Source organism: Pan paniscus, chromosome 14 (assembly GCF_029289425.2).
Source record: "Pan paniscus chromosome 14, NHGRI_mPanPan1-v2.0_pri, whole genome shotgun sequence".
Lineage (NCBI taxonomy): Eukaryota > Metazoa > Chordata > Mammalia > Primates > Hominidae > Pan > Pan paniscus.
This window is the reverse complement of record NC_073263.2, coordinates 33,124,988-33,147,962: the sequence shown is the minus strand read 5'-3', so window position 1 is coordinate 33,147,962 and position 22,975 is coordinate 33,124,988.

Genomic DNA, 22,975 nt, shown 5'->3' with positions numbered 1-22,975 from the left:
TCCTCAAAAAATTACAGATAGAATTACGATTTGATCTAGCAATTCCACTTCTGGGCATATGCCCTAAAAAATTGAAGGCAGGGACACAAACAGGTATCTGTACATCTATGCTCATAACCATTATTCATAATAACTGAAAGATGGAAATAAATGCCTATTGACGAATGAAAAAAAAATATTATAGGCCAGGCATGGTGCTGAGCGAGACTCCATCTCAAAAAAAATTGTTATGATGATTAGTATTGGTCATGGACTGTGGATAGATTCTGTTTGGGTACAGCGGCATGTGGTTTGGAGATATGAGTTGCTACAGTTCACTGCAATGGTTCCTGAACAGGAGAATTCATGCATCGGCTGATGTTTTGTGGCTTTTGGGACTAACTGTGCCTTACCCTAAATATCAAGAATGGAAATAAAGAAGTGGACCAAGGTAATAACTTAAGACTGCCAGCAGCTGACTGAGGCCAGACTAGAAGGACAGAAAAAACCCTGTTAGTCAAAATGCAGGGAAAGTGTAGACTAAAATATTGGAGCCACCAAAAAAAAGGTCTAAGACGGAGTTTTGCAAAGACTGGGAAGATGCTGAAGTCCCCAGGGGCTGAAGAAGTGGGAAATGATAGGCATATTTTGGTCCTAAATGAGTATGTCAGTCAGACTTACTTTGGTAGGATAATCATCCTTGCTTGGCATAAAATTTCAAGTCTTAGGCAGATGAGTTAATCAGGGTTGAAAGGTTCACACCACTAATAGGGTTTGTTTCTATGTTCCCTGTTTGGATTATGATAAACCTGTCACTATCACTGAGTTTATGAATTAGTAAAGGTGACTAACATTGACAGTGTCTCTAAAGTAAGTCTACTGACTTCTACAGCGCATGTCAGTTCTAAGTAGCAACAGAAAACTCACAGCAACTGCAACCATTTTCCTAGTGTCATTAGGTCAATAAAATTAGTTTTGAACAGCCTTCCAAACATGCAGTTCACAGAGAACCTTTGGGATTGGGACAGTGGATTGGAGGAGATGAGGTGGAGAAAAGTGCCTATGCTCATCCCTACTGTCTTGACTTTCAGGAGAAATTTGATGAATTGGTGGAAGCTGAAATTGGGCAAGCAATATGAGAAATGTGATTCCAGTTTTTGTCAAAATCTCACCTCTGTTTTATGTCAATGAGAAACAGATGCATGTTAACAAAGCTCTCTTTGAAAATAAAAATATTTCCCATAGCTTAGCTGAAAATTTTGTGAAAAAGTGGTTAGGTTGATGACCCATCTTGGGGTCCTCTGGACATTATACCTTATCTGCTGTGTTGTACCAAAGAAAAGTCAAAATATGATTTATGTTCCAGAACAACTCAGGAGGAATTATTATTTTTTGTGTCAAAGTACTCCAAGGCAAAGGTGATAACAAACATCAAAAATAAATGATGTGATGAAGAGCTATGTTTGATTACAGCTGTGCTTGGCCTGTACATATTAACAGGTATTCGTAGATATACTCACTGCAGTATTTTAAGGACTGTTCGCATGCTCTTAATTCTACCTTCTTCTGTTGGGCACAGAGTACATCCCAAAACTTGGAGAAGAGAGGGTTTTTTACCCAAGTTTGAGGATGTTATGATTTCAAATTTTCAGATCTACAGACCGTATGATTCCAACTACTCATCTCTATTAGGCAACATAGAATGAGTAAAAGTAAGAACAGGGGTCAGAAACATTCCCAGTTTGCATTCTAACTCTGCCACTTAACAGCTGTGTAAACTTGGGCAAATTACTTAGCCTTTTTCATCTTTTTTTTTTTTTTGAGATGGGGTCTCACTCTGTTGCCCAGGCTGGAGTGCAGTGACGTGATCTCGGCTCACTGCAAGCTCCGCCTGCTGGGTTCACGCCATTCTCCTGCCTCAGCCTCCTGAGTAGCTGGGACTACAGGCGCCCACCACCACGCCCAGCTAATTTTTTTGTATTTTTAGTAGAGACGAGGTTTCACTGTGTTAGCCAGGATGGTCTCAATCTCCTGAGCTCGTGATCTGCCCGCCTCGGCCTCCCAAAGTACTGGGATTACAGGCATGAGCCACCATTTTCATCTTTAATTGTTTATATAATGGTAGTTTGCTGTGCTGTTTCATGATAATGCGCAGACTGCCTAGTACATAGTAGATGTTCAATAAATGTAGTAACCTTCCTTTATTGTTTTGTTAAGTTTAGGAGTATATATTCACCCAGTCTTTCATTCTACAAATACCTGTTAATATATACATGTCAAGCACTGTTGTAATGAAACATAGCTCTTCATCAAATCATTTATTTTCGATATTTGTTATCATCTTTGCCTTGAAGTACTTTGACACAAAAAATAATAATTCCTCCCGAGTTGTTCTGGAACATAAATAAGTTACCTGGTATTTATAATATTTACAATATTCATAGCTTAACATTAAGTATGTACAGTCTATGTAAATAGGATGAAGAGTACATAAATTGAAACACCAGTTTTACAATGCAACAGAAATAAAACCCTATTGAGGACTAACAAATTCAAATGAATGTTGCTGGACAAGTCTTATTTTTATATAGAATGTAATACAGTTAGTCTATTATGATAATTAACTACCAAGACAAATTATAGAGTTGATCTTGGGCCCACTGGGAACTCATTCCACCCTAAAAAAAATATTGATTTGAAATTCTTTGAACATTTTTATTTAGAATTGTATAGATCTACTATATTTAGATCTGGGAATGTATGTATGGTGGGAAAAGTCTTGGGTGATTGTCTACACAGATTTTCTTCTATAACTGTTATATTTTAGGACCAGAGTTCTAATAAAGGATTGATAAATACTGATTACTGAAATGTTCTGACAATCATCCTCTGTTCTCAAAAGCTAAATTATGGATAAAATAAGCGTGAGAAAAAGGCTAATTTCAAAATTAATTGTCCAGAAAATTTTCTCTTTGTGGTTAGGACATATTTAATAAATCAAATTCTCCATATTTAAACTGGATGAGCAAATACTGAGTTAAACAGAAGAACATAAATATAATGTCTTCAAGACAACTGAAACTATACTTTTGTGAGAATATTCTAAATCTTTATGGGTTGGGTTTCTTAAGAAGTAGTCATTTAATTCTTACAGTTTTGATACTTTTTTGTATTTTCCTGGGAGAGATAAACAAATATATACGTATGTATGTTTTCTAATTCTGAATAATCACACTATACTAAGTCTATCTTGCTTATAAACAGAGATAAAATGTTTGCCAACCTGGCCTTGAATCATGTAGATTTTTGAATAGACTTTATTTTTTAGAACAGTTTCAAGTTTACAGAAAAATTAAGTGGAAAATACAGAGTTCCTATATACCCTTCTCTTACTGCTGCCCTCCACAATACTAGTCATTTCCTCTATTATTAACATATTTTATTCGTGTGGTACATTTATTAAAATTGATGAGCCAATATTGATACATAATTAACTAAAAGTCCATAGTTCATATTAAGGTTCACGCTGTGTTGTGTGTTCTGCGGGTTTTGACAAATATATTATGTACCCACCATTATGGTATTGTACAGAATAGTCTCACCTTCCTAAAAATGCCCTCTTCATTCACTTATTCATCCCTCCTCCCCTCCCCACTAAGCCCACGGCAACCACTGATCTTTTTATTATCTCCATAAGTTTGCCTTTTTCAGAATGTTATATAGTTGGAATCATATGGTGTGTAGCCTTTCCGGATCCCCTTTTTTTCACTCGGCAGTATGTATTTAAGGTTCCTCCATGATTTTTTGTGGATTGATAATCATTGAATAATATTCCATTGTGTGAATTTACCATAGTTCATTAATTCACCTACTGAAGGACATCTTAGTTGCTTCCAAGTTTTGGTAATTCTGAATAAATCTGCTATAAATACTCACATGTAGTTTTTTGTGTAAATATAAGTTTTCAATTCATTTGGGTTAATACCAAGGAGTGCAACTGCAGGATCTTATATTAAGAGTATGTTTAGTTATGTGAGAAATTGTCAGACTGCATTCCCAAGCAGCTATACTGTTTTGCGTTTCCATCAGCAATGAATGAGACCACTTGTTACTCTACATCATTGTCACATTCAGTGTTGTGTTTGTGATTTTAGTCATTCTAATAGATGTGTAGTGGTATTTCATTATTGTTTTAACTTGCAGTTTTCTAAAGATACATGATGTTGGCAATTTCTCATGTATTTATTGGCCATCTGCATGTCTTCTTTAATGAGGTGTCTGTTCAGATTTTTCCCCATTTTAAATTGAGTTGTTTTCTTACTGTTCAGCTTTAAGAGGTTTTTTTGTATATTTTGTATACTAGCCCTTTATCAGATATGTTTATATATAATATATAAATTATATATATATATGATATTTCAATAGCTTTTTGAGTACAAGTGGTTTTTGGTTACATAGGCAAATTATACAGTGGTGAAATCTGAGATTTTAGTGCACCTGTCACCCTAGCTGTGTACATTGTACTCAATATATAGTTTTTTATCCATCACCCTCCTTCTGAGTCTCCAATATCCATTATACCACCCTGCATGGTTTTGTGTACCTATAGCTTAGCTCCCACCTATACGTGAGAACATACAGTATTTACTTTGCATTCCTGAGTCACTTCACTTAGAGTAATGGCCTCCAGCTCCATCCGAGTTGCTACAAAAGACATTATTTTGTTCTTTTGTGGCTGAGTAGTATTCCATGTGTATAGTACCACATTTTCTTTATCCACTGATTGATGGGCACTTAGGTTGGTTTCACATCTTTGCAATTGTGAACTATACTGCGATAAACACACACACGCAGGTGTCTTTTTGACATAATTATTTATTTTCCTTTGAGTAGATACTCAGTAGTGGGATTTCTGGGTCAAATGGTAGAATTACTTTTAGTTGTTTGAGAAATCTCCATACTATTTTCCAGAGAGGTTGTACTCGTTTACATTCCCCCCAGCAGTTTATAAGCATTCCCTCTTCACCACATCCACACCAACATCCATTGTTTTTTTTGACTTGTTAACAATGACCATTCTGGCTGGAGTAAGGTGGTATCTCATTGTGGTTTTAGTTTGCATTTCCCTGATGATTAGTGATGCTGAGCATTTTTTCATATTTTTGTTGGCTATTTATATATCTTCTTTTGAGGATTGTCTATTCATGTCATTTACCCACTTTTTGATGAGACTATTTGTTTTTTCTTGCTGATTTGTTTGAGTTCCTTGTAGATTCTGGATATAAGTCCTTGGTCAGGTGCATAGTTTGCAAATATTTTCTCTCATTGTGGGTCATCTGTTTACTCTGATGATTATTTCTTTTGCTGTGCAGAAGCTTTTTAGTTTAATTAGGTCCTATTTCCTTATTTTTGCTTTCATTGAATTTGATTTTGGGGTCTTAATCATAAATTCTTTGCCTAGGCCAGGGTCCAAAGGAGTTTTTTCTAGGTTTTCTTACAGAATTTTTTATGGTTTCATGTCGTAGATTTAAGTCTTTAATCCACCTTGAGTTGATTTTTGTAATATGGTGAGAGAGAGGGATCCAGTTTCATTCTTCTACATGTGGCTATCCAGTTTTCTCAGCACCATTTATTGAATAGAATGTCCTTTCCCTAATTTATTTGCTCTTATGCTTTGTCAAAGATCAGCTGGGTATATCTGACTTTATTTCTAGATTCTATATTCTACTCCATTGATCTGTGTATCTATATTTATACCAATACCATGCCGTTTTAGTTTCTGTAGCCTTGTAGTATAATTTGAAGTCTGGTGATGTGATGCCTCCAGATTTGTTCTTTTGCTTAGGATTGCTCTGGCTATTGAAGGTCTTTTTCTATTCCATATGAATTTTAGGATTATTTTCTAATTCTGTGAAAAATGATGTTGGTATTTTAGTAGTAATAGTACTGAATCTGTAGATTGCTTTGGGAAGTATGGTCATTTTTTATGATATTGATTCTTCCAATCCATGAGCAAGGGATGTATTTCCATTTGTTTGTGTCATCTGTGATTTATTTCAGCAGTGTTTTGTAGTTCTCCTTGTAGAGACCTTTATATGCTTTTCAAAGATTTTTTTGTCTTGTCTTTTCATTATCTTAACAGCATCTTTCACAAAACAGAAGTTTTGAATTTTTAATGAAGTTCAACTACCAATTTTTCTTTCATGGATTTTGCTTTGGCTTTGTATCTAAAAAGTCATCATCAAACCCAAGGTTACCCAGGTTTTATCCTATGTTATTTTCTAGGAGTTTTATGGTTTTGCATTTTCCATTGAGGGCTATAATCCTTTTTAGATTAATTTTTGTGAAAGATGCAAGCTCCGTGTCTAGATTCATTATTTTGCATGCAGATGTCCAGCATCATTTGTTAAAAAGACTGTCCTTCCTCCATTGAATTGTCTTCACTCTTGTCAAAGATCAGTTGACTATATATGTGTGGGTCTATTTCTGGGCTCTCTATTCCAGAGTTCATTTTGTTAGCAATAACTCCTATTACTTAGTAGCTTTTACCTCATAGCATTATTGGTTATTAATAATTCTGTTAATCTTTTCATTCAGATAAAATTTACATACAGGAAAAGGCAGATCCCTTCCCTTTTTAATACCAGATAAGACTTGATTTTTTAAGTGCAACAATGTGAAAGAATGGAATTTTATACTATGCTATTTATAGCTGAGGGAAAACCTGTTAAACAGTGAAAGCCTGTCTTAAAGTGAACTTATTTCTCTGTAGAGTAGAGGTGGTTGCCATCATGATTATCAACAACACGATAAAACATGATGTAATTGGATGTGACTAAGTTTAGTTTGAATCCAAGGTCTGTGCTGCACAAATCTGTAGTACATTATGAAAATCACTGAATCAAGAATAAGTTTCTGCAGTAAAGACATGGACATAGTTAGGCATACTAATTAGGATTGTGGTAATGATTAAATGATAAAAATGTTTTTAAAAGGGCTTTTGTGAAACGTGAAATCCTAAATAAATGCTAGGTCTTGTGTTTATTGAATCATAAAACTTTAAGGGAGTTTTTTAAAGATCAGTGCATTCGGCTGTCATTAGACAGCTGGTGGCTTTAAACCGGAAACTAAAGCATTAAGTTATTAAAATCACTAAGAATGCCTTTATAATGACTTCCAGGAAAGAGGATTTTACAAAATTTTATCAAACTGTATTAAGGTTTGTTACTATGAACATACCTTATTATATGGTTTTAAAATGTCTAATTAAATATTGTAATATGTCTAATTGAAATCCCTCACACTATATTATTTTTATCCCACCTGTCTTTGGTGAAAAAACTAAGTTTCCTCTCAAATTTTGTAACTGAGAAGAATAATATTTGGGGAATAAATTACTGAGATGGGCATGTGGATGACTGATATGTGGTTTTTGTTTTTCTTATTGAGAAAATTAGCCAATCAAAGGCAGATTAATTTATTAGTTATCAGCCTTCAAGAGAGAAGCGTTAAGCTGGGCATGGTGGCTCATGCCTGTAATCCCAACACTTTGGGAGGCTGAGACAGGAAGATTGCTTGAGCCCAGAAGTTTGAGACCAACCTGGGCAATGTAGCAAGACCTTGTCTCTATTAAAAAAAAAAGAAAAATTACAACTAGCTGGGCATGGTGGCACACTCCTGTAGTCCCAGCTACTTGGGAGTCTGAGGCAGAAGAACTGCTTGAGCCCAGGAGTTCAAGGCTGCAGTGAGTTATGATGGAGCGACTGCACTGCAGCCTGGGTGACAGAGCAAGACCTTGTTTCAAAAAAAAAGAGCAGAACCAACAGTAATTTTAAAAATATTTAAACCCAAAATAGCCAACTGGCGTAGAAACAGTGTGTTTCCTTAACTGGCCTAATTGTATTAATCCACTCACTAGTTCATTAATTCATTCAACAAAGAGTTAATGAGTAATATTGCTCCCTATAAAGCTCCCTCTGAGCTAGTTGTTGTAGTAAAATCAAAATACATTGAAAAAGATGTGTCATCTCAAGGTCTTTGCAGTTAAAGAGTCCCATATAGATTTTTTTTGTTTTTACTGCAGCCTGTATACATTACATATAATTCCTGAACATTAGGCAAGTGTCTGGCATAGAGGGAGAGGGGCATTGCAAATTTCTTGTACATTAGTCTGTTTTGGGTTGCTATAGCAAAAATACCTCAGACTGGGTAATTTATAAAGTAAAAGAGGCTTATTTAGCTCACAGTTCTGCAGGCTGAGTTCAATGGCATAGCCCTGGTTTATCTTGAGGGCTTTTGTGTGGTGCCACAGAGACCAAAGGGGAAGCACACAGGAGCAAAGAAGAGGAAACCTGAGTGGCGTCCTGGCTTTACAGCAACTCACTCTCAAGGAAACTCATCTATTCCACTAAGAACTAATCCAGTCTCACAAGAGTGAGAACTCATTCACTACTGCAATGACAGCAGCAAGCCATTCATGGGGGATCTGACCATACAACCTAAACACCTCCCATAGGCCCCACCTCCCAACATCACCACAGCAGAAATCAAGTTTCAACATGAGTTTTGGTGAAAACAACCATATCCAAACCATAGCACTTGGCCATCTCTATGTCTATTTCTTCTTTTCCCTTTCCCCACAAAATGTAGAATTTGGCCAATGTGGGCAGGATATCTGAAAATTGATGAAGTCATTTACATGGTAAAATAATTTGTCCAAATTATATTTTAGACAATTATATTTTAGATAAATTATATCAGGATCTTTGGGGTTCATTTTTACATATTATAGGCGTATACGAATATATTTAAAATACGTAGGTATGGCCGGGCGCAGTGGTTCAAGCCTGTAATCCCAGCATTTTGGGAGGCTGAGGCAGGCAGGTTACGAGGTCAGGAGTTGGAGACCAGTCTGACCAAAATGGTGAAACCCCCATCTCTACTAAAAATACAAAAATTAGCCAGGTATGGTGACGTGTGCCTGTAATCCCAGCTCCTCAGGAGGCTGGGGCAGGAGAATCACTTGAACCTGAGAGGCAGAGGTTGCAGTGAGCTAAGATTGCACCTCTGCACTCCAGCTGGGCAAAAGAGTGAGACTCTGTCTCAAAAAAAAAAAAAAAAAAAAGTAGGTGCATATATCATCACTGTGAAACTGATTTTAGGTTGAGAGTATAACAACAAATTATGCTATTTAAGTCTGCATCCCTAGTAAGTAAACAATTCAAGCAAGTTGGGGAACACATTTCAACTATATTTTGTCTCTTTTTCATTTATTTTCCCATATTTCTTTTTTTTCCAAGATAGGATCTTGCTCTGTTACCCAGACTAGAGTGTAGTGGCATGATCATGGCTCACTGCAGCCTCGACATCCCAGACTGTAGTGATTCTCCCTCCTCAGGCTCCCAAGTAGCTGGGACTACAGAAGCCTGTCACCACACCTGGCTAATTTTATTTATTTATGTTTTTGTAAAGACAGGGTCCCAGTATGTACCGCAGGCTGGTCTCGAACTCCTGGGCTCAAGTAATCCTCCCACCTGGGCCTCTCAAAGTGTTAGGATTACAGGCATGAGCCTGACCTATTTTCTCATATCTCTAAATACAATGTGGAAAACTTTTTTTAGTCAATCTAATTTGAAAGTATCTATAATCTGATAAATACTAGAAATGGTCTAACTGATGTCTAAATCTCCAAAATCCTCCCCGTGAGATGATCCATACTTTCACTTACTGTGTTCTCTCATGTGTTAAAAAGTTTGTCGATTTTTATATTCCACATCAATATAACAAACTTGATGGCAGTTTAGGAAGAATAACATTTACTACTGAAGATGTACTCTTACAGTGCTTCACACAAATTATAGATTTCTGCAGCATACATTGAAGCAAGACACATCCGCAGCTCCTCACACTCAGCGCCCCTGTACGCCTCTCTTCCATTGCTTTCCAAACTTCTGTCATTTTTTTAGGCAAGGATCATGATTTTTGTCACACTCCTGTATCATCTATACTATTGTTCATTTTTTTAAGGACAAGCTTCAAGCTTTCTTTTTAATTTTATCTTTAGCTAGTAACTCTGAAATCACAGTTTTACGTGTTATTTTTGAATATATTATAAAAATACCTGTAAAACTTTTGTTCATGTTCACCAGTGTACACAATATGTTCTGGGAATTAAATGCCTGAAGACAGGGTCACAGGATACTTGTGGTAAGATAAAGGTAACACCCAGCGAGACGGTCCTATGAATCTAGATACTTCTTGAATCCAGTTTCCCCAATTGAACAAAGGAAGAAATAATTGATTTCTTTATAAAATTTAACATTATTATGAGATGATTTATAGATTTTCTGCTTATACTCCCTGGAACATTCTCTGCCTGAATACCTATTTACTTTAAAACATGTACCAACAGAACCTTAATATCTGTCACCATAATATAGTCTGATTGTTTCAGAAATGTGCAGTGGATTTTCAGGAAAACTAGGTGTTTTTGTACACCCAAGTGTAAGCTTTTGAGCCATGTAATTTGTGTTATCTGTCTAGTCCACCAGGATCCCTAGCCTTATGGAGACTTTAATAATATTGTTACATATTTTATAATGGAATAAATACTTTCATATTTTGCATATATACAGCATCAATACAATGGTGCATGGGCCTCATACTTTTAAGATCTTTAAATAGATAGGTTGGCATGTATGATATCAGATACTTAACTAGAGCACGTTTTCCGTGGACTTCTAATTTTTACGTGAATCCAAATAGTAACACTTTTTTCTATATAGATATCAATTATAATTTATATTTTTAATGTTTATAGTGTATGAGCTGAGATGTTTTCTTAGGTAAATGTGTTATCTAGACATCTCAGTAGTTGTCTGGGGCTACAGTAGTCTAGACTGTTCCTGTAATTAGGGAAGGAACCCACATCACCATCACCTTTCATGTAGGGCCCTAAAGGATCACATTTTAACTTGTGAAAGAGATCAGAGGCCACCAAGCCATGATTCCTTAATTGTTATAATAAAGTAGAAATAAGACGTATATCCTGGGTCATCTTGTGCATTAAAGTTGTCCCTTGATGTCCATGGGGAACTGGTTTCAGGATCCCCTACAGATACAAAATACTCAAGTCCCTTATATTAATTGGCCTAGTATTTTCATTCAACCTATGTGCATCCTTCCATATACTTTAAAACATCTCCAGGTTATTTATGATACCTAATATAATGCCTATACATCACTTAATTCTTGTGGATTCAACATAATACTTGGTGTGTATCCAGTTCCATTTTTGCTTTTTGTAACTTTGTGGAACGATTTTTCTGAACATTTTTATGGTTGGTTGAATCTATGGAGGTGGAACCCCTTGGATACAGAGGGCTGGCTGCATTTAGAACATAGTATAAAAGATATTTGAAAAAATAGTTTGTATTCCAATGCCATTTGAAAACGTAAGTTGCATTTCATATAAGAAACACTTCAAACAAATTAAAAGAGTTTGAGTAATGAACAAGTCATGGATTGGGCAGCCTCCAAGCCAGAGTAGGCTCAGAGACTCCAGCACAGCCACGTGGTGGAAGAAGATTTATGGACAGAAAAAGGAAAGTGACATACAGAAAATGAAAGTGAGGTACAGAAACAGCTGGATTGGTTACATCTTGGTGTTTGCCTTATTTGAACATGGTTCGAACAGTTGGCTACATTTGATTGGCCAAAACTCAGTGATTGGCACAAGTGTAGGCTACAGTCTGTTTACACCTCCACTTGTTATAATTCACAATGTACAGAGAAAAGTTTAGGTTGAACTCAAAATATGTAAGGAGGCAACTTTAGGCTAAACTTGATTTAACGCATTATAAGTAAGAAATTCTGGTACCTGGAAAGGAGACAGTTGATGGTTGACGATTAGGATGCTACTATGCAGGCAGAAAACAAGAAATCTTGCAGGTGCTTGCTTATTGAAGCAAATATATAGTTCATTATCTCTGTTTCTGATGTTCAATTTAATTAATATTTACCAGGCTTTGTTGTTTCCCACACACTGCTAACTTAAGGTCCTCAGGACATTGAGCTAGCAAATTCCCTGGTTATTTTCTTTCACAGCTATCCTTGAAGTGGGGTTTTCTCAGTACCTCCTCTGCTCTCAGAAGCCCACACACTCTTAAGTCCCAGAAGAGACATGGTTTCAGGCCCTCTTAAATATTCTCCACTTCATAGCATCCAGTTATACATATAGTCAAACAGCAAGCAGTTATTTCTGTGACTGGCAGGCATCTGGTACAAAGCAGGCTATATCTCATCCCTGGACCCTGCATAGCACACTCACCTCTTAGAAAGCGGGACAGGATATTGAGCCTGCTCTCCTTCATTAGAAACTGTTCAAGTTTCTTTATCTGATGAACTTGAACATAGACTATAGAATAACTGCTGGCAAGGCAATGATGGGGAAAGACTGTGGCCTTGCTGGCTCAGAAGACTCAGAAGTATGGACCAACTCCCTTCCAACACTCTGACTCTTAGACTTGAGTATTTGAGTTATGTAACTAATATATAGCATAAGGTATGCAGAAAAATACAGGCATTATAAATAGCTACTGCATTTAATTTTTAACTATCTACACACTAGATATTTTGTTCTCAAAAGCAAAATAAATAAACTCAAAATAAGTTGAATTGAGATACTAATTTTATGGATTGAAAGACCTTCGTTTACTTTGTGAGGAGTTCCTCACTTTGATCATTGTGACGGGGCACAGCATGAATTATAATTGCCAAGCCAGCTTAAAATAAAGGTAATTCTACTTGTCATTCTCAAACAAATGAAATTCATTGTGATGGAATTTCAGTTCTTTGGAGAGCAGGAGATGTCTTCCCCTCAGGAGTCTGACACATGCCCAGTAAATTCAAAACGTGCACAGGAGGAGCTGTCAGACACCAGACTGGGAATTTCTGCCAATCCATAGGACTAGAGTCTTTACCAAAGGATTTCTCCTCAAGGATACCCAAGGTGCAGTGTGATGCCTCCAACTCGCAGGATACCTGATGGTATGAACATGGGAGTAGTTGAGGGTAATATTCATATTTCTTCCCTCAAGCCATATCTTTCTGTATGTCTTTCAAATCAGAGCTTCAAAGAAAAATCCAAAACATATCATAAGCAAAAATCCAACACAATATTTTTTTCTAACCTTGACTAAATAGCCTTTACTGTTGGTAGAGAACTCCATATGTGTGACATGACAGACGCTTCATTTGATCAGTCTGGAAAAGAGTGAAACAGTGATGCTTTTGCACAGCTGCCCCTCCATTAAATGCATCTAAAGAACCTCAGTCAGGAACTTTCTTCCAAAATGAGCAAACTGTGGACTAACAAAGAAGAAAGATTTGTATTACCAAGACAGTCTCAGTAAACAGGTTGGAAGTAAACCAGAAAAGAGCAAAACTGAACAAAAAGCAATCCACCTAGTAGTGAGTTGTTAGCGAATTACAGTAGGAATGATCCTTATAAATGTGCCAATGATGATTCCTGTGCATTTCCAGTTTAAATATAATGCTCTTGCCAAGAAAAGTAAGGGTTAAAAGTTCATTAGTGAGTCTTTGAATGGGGGTCAAATGGGTAACATAAATTACAAAGTTTAAATCATCTATGAGTGTCCTGGTATGTCCAAAGTTTTGCTTATTAATATACAAAGCATAAATGGTATGACTCCACAACTGATAGAAAAATCAAATCCCCAAATAATCTAACTTGTACATGAGAATGAGTAGCTAGTTTTTAGAGATTCTGACTTCCTCCCCCATGCTCTTTCATAGATGCCTTTATTGATACACAGTGGCACATGGAAGCCCAGCTTTAAATGGGTCAGATGAGAAACAATATTCATTACTTTAAACTGGATGTACTTAGAATATAGCCACACACTGATATTTCCCTTTGGATCATAAATTTTTTTTTGTATTTCATTAGTTTTTGTGGTACAGATGGTCTTTGGTTACGTGGATAATAAGTTCTTTAGTGGTGATTTCTGAGATTTTAGTGCACCTGTCACCCAAGCAGTGTACACTGTACCCAATATGTGGTCTTTTATCCCTCATCCCGCTCCCACCCTTCTCCCCAAGTCCCCAAAGTCCATTATATCATTCTCATGCCTTTGCTGGTTAGTAAATTTTTAACACGAACAAGCATAATTCTCCTTATTCATTTTATTTTATCTATATCTTAAGCTATTGATCAAAGGGAAAATTAATATTTCTGTCTGAAAGTTAATAATCTACTCTGTTGCCATTTCATCACAACAGTAAGTCAAAAAAGTCAATCAATTACAATTTAAGTTAATAATGAAATATTAGTGTAATTACCACTTCCTAACTGATGCGGGTCTTTTTTTAAACTTCTTTCTTCTGATTGAGATGTTACCTCTATATGCGGAAGATTTCTTTCTGCTCACTTTCACCTCATTTAACATCTTTTCCCTTTAACTTCAAGCCCTAATTATATAAGATTATTAAATCCTTAAAATTTCTTAAAGATTGATCTCACAATTGAACATAAAAACCCTCCTCTAATTACAAATAATTTATTTATTTATTTGGAATAGAGCATTTAGCCCAGGCAAGGGGTTAGATAAGGCTTACTGCAGATGAGTTTTTCTTGTTAATTTACATAAGGTCTTCATGTTACAATGGTTATGTATTTTTACAGCTCATATTCAATATTGCCAAACTGCTCTTCGAAGTATTCAACCAATCTACATTTTTATCAACAAGGTATGAGTAGGAAGTAGCCCTGAAATTTACACTGTCCTTATTACCTTTTCACAAAGAATAACATAGTATAATATCATATACAAGATTATTTGATAGCTCTAAACTAGCCATTTAACAGGCCATGCATATAAATTAATATCTTCCCACTTCAACACTTAAATTTTCTAGACATAAGCTTAAGTAAACTCTGCCTTGGCGTTATTTGCACTCAGATCAGAATGGCCAGTCTACCCACTGAGAAGTTCTCCTATGAGTCTTTTCCTGTACTGTCATATTTGTGAAGCCATTTTTAAGAGGGTAATGGTTATTGGTAGTTTTAAAAAGTATAAGTTTTCTATAGGAAAACTCAATTGTCTAGCTTACTATGTCATTAGAATAATTCTGTCCAATATAAAGCTCAAATGTATAAGCCTACTTTGAATTTGATGTACACATATAGTTAGTAAATCTTTCTGAAATGTAGGTTAACAAATCTCTCTTGGATAAATACATAGCTAAATGTAAATTCTATAAATTATGTTGAGGCCTTATAAATATACTGAATAAATAACTTTATACCTTTAGTGTGTTCACTGTTTAATCCCCTGTTTATAACCTGGGACTTTCTGATATAATCAACAACCCAAGAAACTAATTCTTAATTATTTAGTGTCCAATGGCAGGCAGAAGCCCTACGCAGTCAGGGAACATCATGGTAACAAAACTGGATTAGATGTCAAGTGAAATTAAATTGATAGCTTACCTCTGTTACTACACTATTTCTCCTAAACATTTGATATCCCTGGGACAGATATATTTAAGAAAATCTTTAGAGCTCTTCCTTCCAGCATTTTGTTAACAAATAATTGCCACAGGAGAATGCTAAGTATCTTACAGAATTTTGCAAAAGTCATTTGACCCAAGTAGGCTAGGTAGTACCACATCAGGGTACCCAAGCATCGTGAGCATTTCTGAAGTTGATTCCAGGTCTTCCATACCTGTTTGCTACCTCTCCACAAGTCCAAGCAGACTGGTGTCTTTATCTTGATTTACTGTAACTACCAAAGCAAGATAGCAGTAGCCCCTGTAGAAATATACATGGTGATAAAAGGATTTATAGTGCAGAATAAGAAGGAACTACTTCCCAGGGATAATGCCTGTTTGGCAGAGTAAACTTAATTTTCCTGTTATTTTCTCCCCAACACCTAATCCTTTAAAATATATTGACTATTAATTTAAACAATAGAAAAAAAATCCCTAAATACCATTATCCATAAAAACAATCTCTTCATTTTCTAAAGAAGAAAAGCAAACCCACAAACACTTTCTGTTATTAATGGTGACATATGGCCCAGTGAAGTCCCAAATCATTTACATACAGACTTCTAAGGGAAGCATCAGTGGTTATAATGGAGGAACTTCTGGCATGAAATGGGCAAACAGCATTTTGATCCAGCTATTTTGACATGGAGATGTTTTGACCCCATGTTTAAAATTACAAGTGTTTCAATAAGTATACTGACATAGATGAATTTTTGTGGAAAAGGTATATTCCAGAGTGAATTTCATTAAATGAATTTAACTACTAGATGAATTGTCTATTCAATGCACTTGAACCATTTTCACTTTTTGTTCACCTTCATTTTTATCTTTCTAAAATGCTCCAATGCTATCATTTTTCTGTAAATTAAATAGGGGTTTGATTCATGGAAAACTTTTTGCCCATATCAAGTTTTATCAATTATAGACAAGAATTATCAACTACAGTTCTACCATTATAAATGTGTACGTTTGGCCATTAATTATATGAAATTTCACTGTACATGATCTAAATAGTACCAAGCTTTGATTCTTCTGTCAATTTGTGTTCCGCAACAAATGACACCTTGTTACTGTTTTAGTTGGTGTAAGTTCTATTTTGTGTTCATTACTTTTACTAAGATCTGATTTTCCCTGGGCCACTGTTGTTTTCACAAAGACGTCATGATTCTTTACTGTCCTCTCCAGGTAAAATTCAGCCATTGTAAGTTTTATTTTCTTGTTTGTTATTTCTATCAGAATATTTGTTATGAATTTTAGACAAAAAAGTTGGGCCTTTCTATTTATTTATTGGAGCAAAGGGTATTTGAGGTGAGTGTGAGTACCTAGTAGGGTCAAAGCATTCTGCTTCAGCAATACATATTTAAACCAGGACCAAGTGAAGCTTCAACAAAGCTTTGGAGAAAGGCTGATGAGTTGGGTAAAGCATAAGAATTGCACTATGGGAATATTAGAAGGGCATGCTGTGACTTGTTTAAGGTGTAGAGGAGTAAGAAATTACTGAACCGTCAAATTAGACAACTGGAAAGAAGTGAAAACTGAAGCCAAAATACAATTATTTAGTATGCATGCTAGAACCTATGTAATATAGTAAGTGATGGCAGGCCTGCTGTAAGCTAGATGAAATAGGAAACTGACTATGGAAGGATGGAATTTAGACACAGCAAGGATCACATAGTAATAGCCTGCACCTGAGAGCAGTGATCCCCGTACTGCCTAATTCTATAAAAGCCTTGCGACTGGGAATCTAGGTTTCTCTGACTTACCAAATTTCTCACTTCTCTCTAACAGATTTCAAGAGGCATGGGAAGCTGGCTGTCTATTCACTGTGTCCTTGATCATGTGATCTTTTACACTTCTTGGCAGGTTTCACAAAAATGAAAATTAGAAAAACTTTAAAAGATGAGAGAATATGTGTACCATAAGATGAAGTACTATGATTATAATGAAAGGGAAAAGTCACAAGTGCCAAAAACTATGCTAGAAGGTAGACTTGTACAGAAAACTAGACTTTGTCTCTGAGTCTCAGGCAGTTAGAGATCATGCAGAGATATAAATAAAGCAGTTCCTTCTTATCAATGGGGCATACATTCCAAGACCCCCAGTGGATGCCTGAAACCGCAGATAGTACCAACCCCTAAATATACTATGTTTTCTTCCTATATGTACATACCTATGATAAAGTTTAATTTACAAATTAGGCAGAGTAAGAGATAACCAACAGTAACTAATAATAAAACAGAATAATTATAACAATCCTGCATACTATGTGAATGTGGCCTCTCTCCAAATATTTTATTGTACTGTACTCACCCTTTTCCTTGTGATGATTGGAGAAGATAAAATGTTGATGTAATCAGATGAAGTGAGGTGAATGTCACAGGCATCATAAGATAGCACTTAACACTTATGAGTTGTTTATTTCTGGAATTCCTCATTTAATATTTTTGAACAATGACTGACCACAGGTAACTGAAACTGTGGAAAGTGAAACTACAGATAAGGGGAAAGCTACTGGATTAAGTTATTTTACAGATATAGGTAGAAGTGCTTTAAAAGCATAAAGGAGAAAGTAATTAATTAGGCTTGGGAAAGCTTTCCAAAGAAGGTGACATTGATTTCAACCTTGAAGGATGAATAAGTAGGAAGGTGTTCATTAGAGTAGGAAGAGAATAGCCAGGATATGTTGGATCAAGTTCCTGGCCACTGGCTGATGTTAATGCCAGTAACCATGCCCTTCTGTGATATATGTTTCTTACCTGTTTGGAGGCAGAGTCCTGGGCAAGGTGAGTGATCTGTATGAGCCTACAGGTAATTGATGTTCTTCTCTCAACTTATGGATTAGAAGGCCCAAATTATCCATCAAAATGGTATGGAAAGGTCACAAAATCCATGGTAAATTTGCTTTCCTTCAGGTTTACCAGTGTAGCCCTCTATTTAAAGTTGCCAAATATATTACACATTTTATCAAAGTACATATTTTTTCTTTTTAAATTGATTTATATTTTATTAACACATAGTTGTACATGTTTTTGCAGTGTATGTGATAATTTGATATATTCATATCATCAAATTTGGGTAATTGAGATATTTATCACCTTAAATATTTGTCTTTTCTTTACTCTAGAAACATTCAAATTGTTCTCTCCTAGCTCTTTAGAAATGTACAATTGATTAATATTAACTGTAGTCACTGTACTGATATTTGTGCCCATTAATCAATCAATCTTCATTTTTCCCCTTCCCTCTACACTTCCTGGCCTCTGGTAAGCTCCAATCACTCTCTATCTTCATGAAATCCACGTTTTTTTAAGCTCCCATATATAAGTGAGAACCTGCAATAGTCATCTTTTTGTGCCCATTTCACTTTTTGTGCTAATTTCACTAAACATAACGACTTCTGGTTCCAGCCATGGTGCTGAAAATGACAGGATTTTTTTTTCTTTTTTTCTTTTTTTTTTTTTTTGAGACAGAGTCTCTGTCACCCAGACTGGAGTGCAGTGGCGTGACCTCGGCTCACTGCAACTTCCGCCTCCCGGGTTCAAGCCATTCTCCTGCCTCAGCCTCCCGAGTAGCTGGGACTATAGGCGTGTGCCACCATGCCCGGCTAATTTTTTGTATTTTTAGTAGAGACAGGGTTTCACCGTGTTAGCCAGGATGGTCTCGATCTCCTGACCTCATGATCCGCCCACCTCAGCCTCCCAAAGTGCTGAGATTACAGGCGTGAGCCACCGCGCCCACCTGGATTTCATTCTTTCTAAGGCTGAATAATGTTCCATTTGTAGGTATACATTTTCTTTATCCATTCATTCACTGATGGACACTCAGGTTGATTCCATATTTTGGCAGTTGTGACTAGTGCTGGAGTAAACATGGAGTGTAGATATCTCTTTAAATAAGTTGATTTTCCTTTTGGCTACACATCCAGTAGTGAAACTACATATGGTAGTTCTATTTTTAGCTTTTGGATAAACCTCCATAGTCCTTTCATAGTGACTCTACTAATTTACATTCCCACCAACAGTACATATATGGTTCCCCTTTCTCCATACCTCACCAGCATCCATTTTTAGTTGTCTTTTTGATAAAACCATCTAAACTGGGATAACATGATATCTCCTTGTTTTTGATTAGTATTTCTCTGATATTAGCGATGTTGAGCATTTTAAAATATACCTATTGGCCATTTGTATATCTTATTTTGATACATGTCTGTTCAGATCTTTTCTTTTTTTTTTTTTCTTTTTTTTTTTTTTTTGAGATACAGTCGCAGTCTGTTGCCAGGCTGGAGTGCAATGGCACGGTCTCTGCTCACCACAACCTCTGCCTCCCAGGTTCAAGCAATTCCCGGGTTCAAGTGATTCTTCTGCCTCAGCCTCCCAAGTAGCTGGGATTACAGGTGCACACCACCACACCCGGCTAATTTTTGTATTTTTGTAGAGACGGGGTTTCACCATGTTGGCCAGGCTGGTATTAAACTCCTGATCTCAGGTGATCTGCCTGCCTCGGCCTCCTAAAGTGCCGGGATTATAGGCATGAGCCACAGTGCCCAGCCGTGCCCTTTTTAAATCAGATTTTTCGTGTGTGTGCTACTAAGTTGTTTGAGCTCCTTATATATTCTGGTTACTTATCCCTTGTTGATGGATAGTTTACAAATATTTTCTCTCATTCTGTAGGTTGTCTCTTCACTTTGATTCTTTCCTTTGCTGTGCAAAAGCTTTTAGGCTGGATGTAATCCCATTTGCCTATTTTTGCTTTTGTTGCCTGTGCTTTTCATGTCTCATACAAAAATGTTTTGCCCAGACCAATGTCCTGAAGCATTTCCCCAAAGTTTTCTTTCAGGAGTTTCATAGCATCAGGCTTATATTTGAGTCTTTTATACATTTTTATTTGATATTGGTATATGGTGAAAGATGGGGTCTAGTTTCATTATTTTGTATATGGTTATCCAGTTTTCCCAGCACAATTTACTGAAGAGACTGCCCTTTCCCCATTGTATGTTTTGGTGCTTTTGTTGAAAATGAGTTGGCTCTAAATGGGTGGATTTATATCTGGGTCCTCTATTCTGTTCCATTGGTCTATGTATCTGTTTTTATACCACTACCATGCTGATTTGGTTACTATAGCTTTATAGTCTATTTTGAAGTCAAGGTAGTGGGTTGCCTCCAGCATTGTTCTTTTGCTCAGAATTGCTTTGGCTATATGGGGTCTTTGGTGGTTCCATATACGTTTTATGATTTTTTTTCTATTTCTGTGAAGAATATCACTGGTATTTTGATAGGGGTTGAATTGGATCTGTGAGCTGCTTGTCGTAACAATATTAATTCTTCAAATTCATAAGCATGGAATATCTTTTCATTTTTTTGTGCCCTCTTCAATTTCGTTCATCAGTGTTTTATAGTTTTCCCTGTAGAGATCTTTCACATCTTTGACTCAATTGATTCCTAGGTGACTTATATCATTTGTGGCCAAAAGCAACAAATCTAATTTTTAAAAATCAAACCTTAATAAAAATTACCTTAGCAATATCTTACTACATTCATTCTTAGATCCTCCAACAGCTTATGCTAAACATAATTTTACATTGGTGGCAAGGGTTTCTTTGGTTGTTTGGCTGTTTTCTTTTTCCCCCTCAACTAATGCTAGGAAGTTGTCTATAATATATATAATTTTGCTTTTAATTATTGATATTTTAACACTTTATATAGCATATTTGTAAAAATGTTTTTAATCAACCAATTTAGGTAAGATCATTCTTTTCCCCCAAAATGACCACCGTTTTGCTATATACATTATTTATTTGACAAACATAGATTGAGGACCTACTTGGTACTCTAGGGCATATGAAGATGAATAAGACAGGACCCCTAGACTTTAGAATATTTAGTGGTATGTACATTATTTATTTGAACCTATTTAGAAAATATGCACAGTTAAAATACATATATAAATTACCATATAATTTCAGATGAGAAACGGACTTATTATTGTTTGTGGGGGAGTCCAGGAAGGTTTCCTGAAGGAAGTGTCATATGACCTGAGCTTAAGTGTTAGATAGACATTGAACATGGGGGAATGGAAGTTATTCTAGGCAAAGAGAAAAATGTGAGGAAAGTCATATAGGTAAAAAGATGTAGGCAGCCAGATTGGAGAATCAACAGAAGTTAAGTCCTTTGAGGACACGGCCATAAAGAAAATTATGGATGATAGAAATAAACTTTTCTAGTTTTTTTAAAGGCAGTAAATAGCTAAAATAAATGTGAAGATTTGACTTTGGATCTTGTAAATTTTGATCCCATATCTTCAAATATTACCACACCAGATACATTCAAACAATATTTACACTGGATCTATATCTCATATGAAAAAGGGGGCATTTAAATGATGTTCAGAATCAACCAAGTAACATTCAAGAATATAACTCATTCACTATCCTCAGCAATGGAGATGTTATCTCAGATATGAATATTTTGAAAAACCTGAAGTGAAATAAGCTGCTAAATTTTAAAAAAGATAACCAGTTCTTTCAGGCTAAGAAAACTGAAGGCCAAAATGTGTTACTTTTTACTTGCGGCTACAGTTTAAGCAGAAAGAAATGACAGCACATTAATCATATTATGTAGTAAAATAATGGCCCTAGGGTGGGGTCATTGTAAATGATGACATCTTTGGAACTGTTTGACTAATGCTGTAAATTATCTCTGTGCTGTACTAAGTGTTAGAGTATAATATTTTTTATATCTCTGGATTGCAAGGGATTAGCAATACCTTTACAAAGCAACTAATTTAGGAAGATTTAAAATGAAGAGTAGACTAAAGTTATTCACGGCTGTTCATGGTATTAAACTTGATACACTGGCAGAGGCAGTAAAGAATTTCAGGCAGGTACACTGGCACAGATCTTTAAAATCCAATTTGTAACACATATCTAAAGACACTCACAAAGATATTTTTTAAAAAGACAAGAAATGCAATAGAGGAAATGAAACATTTCTAAGTAACACAATTAGAAAGTAAGAAGATAGACTATTTCTAAAAGTGATCACAGGGATCACAGAGTCTATCAGGGAAAAACATCTTCAATTTGGAAGTAAATAGTTGCAGAATGAAAACAAAAATTCAAGCAAATAATTTTTATTAGTGTGACCATAAAAACTCCATGTTTTTTGCAAAAATTTTGAGCCCTAGAATAAATCCTATAGACTTGTGTTTTCTTTTTTTTTAACCAAAATCAACAATGTTCTGGATTTCCTCTTCATGCAAGGCTAACATCTATCTGTTAGAAATCCAGAATGAAAAAGAAAAATCATTCCAAGTTATCTGGATTAATACTTTTACAAGCTTATGAATTTTTATACAAAACTAAAAGAAATGAAAAGGTTAAAGAAGTAACATAGACAAGATTCTTACACATTTTTACTGCAGTGCT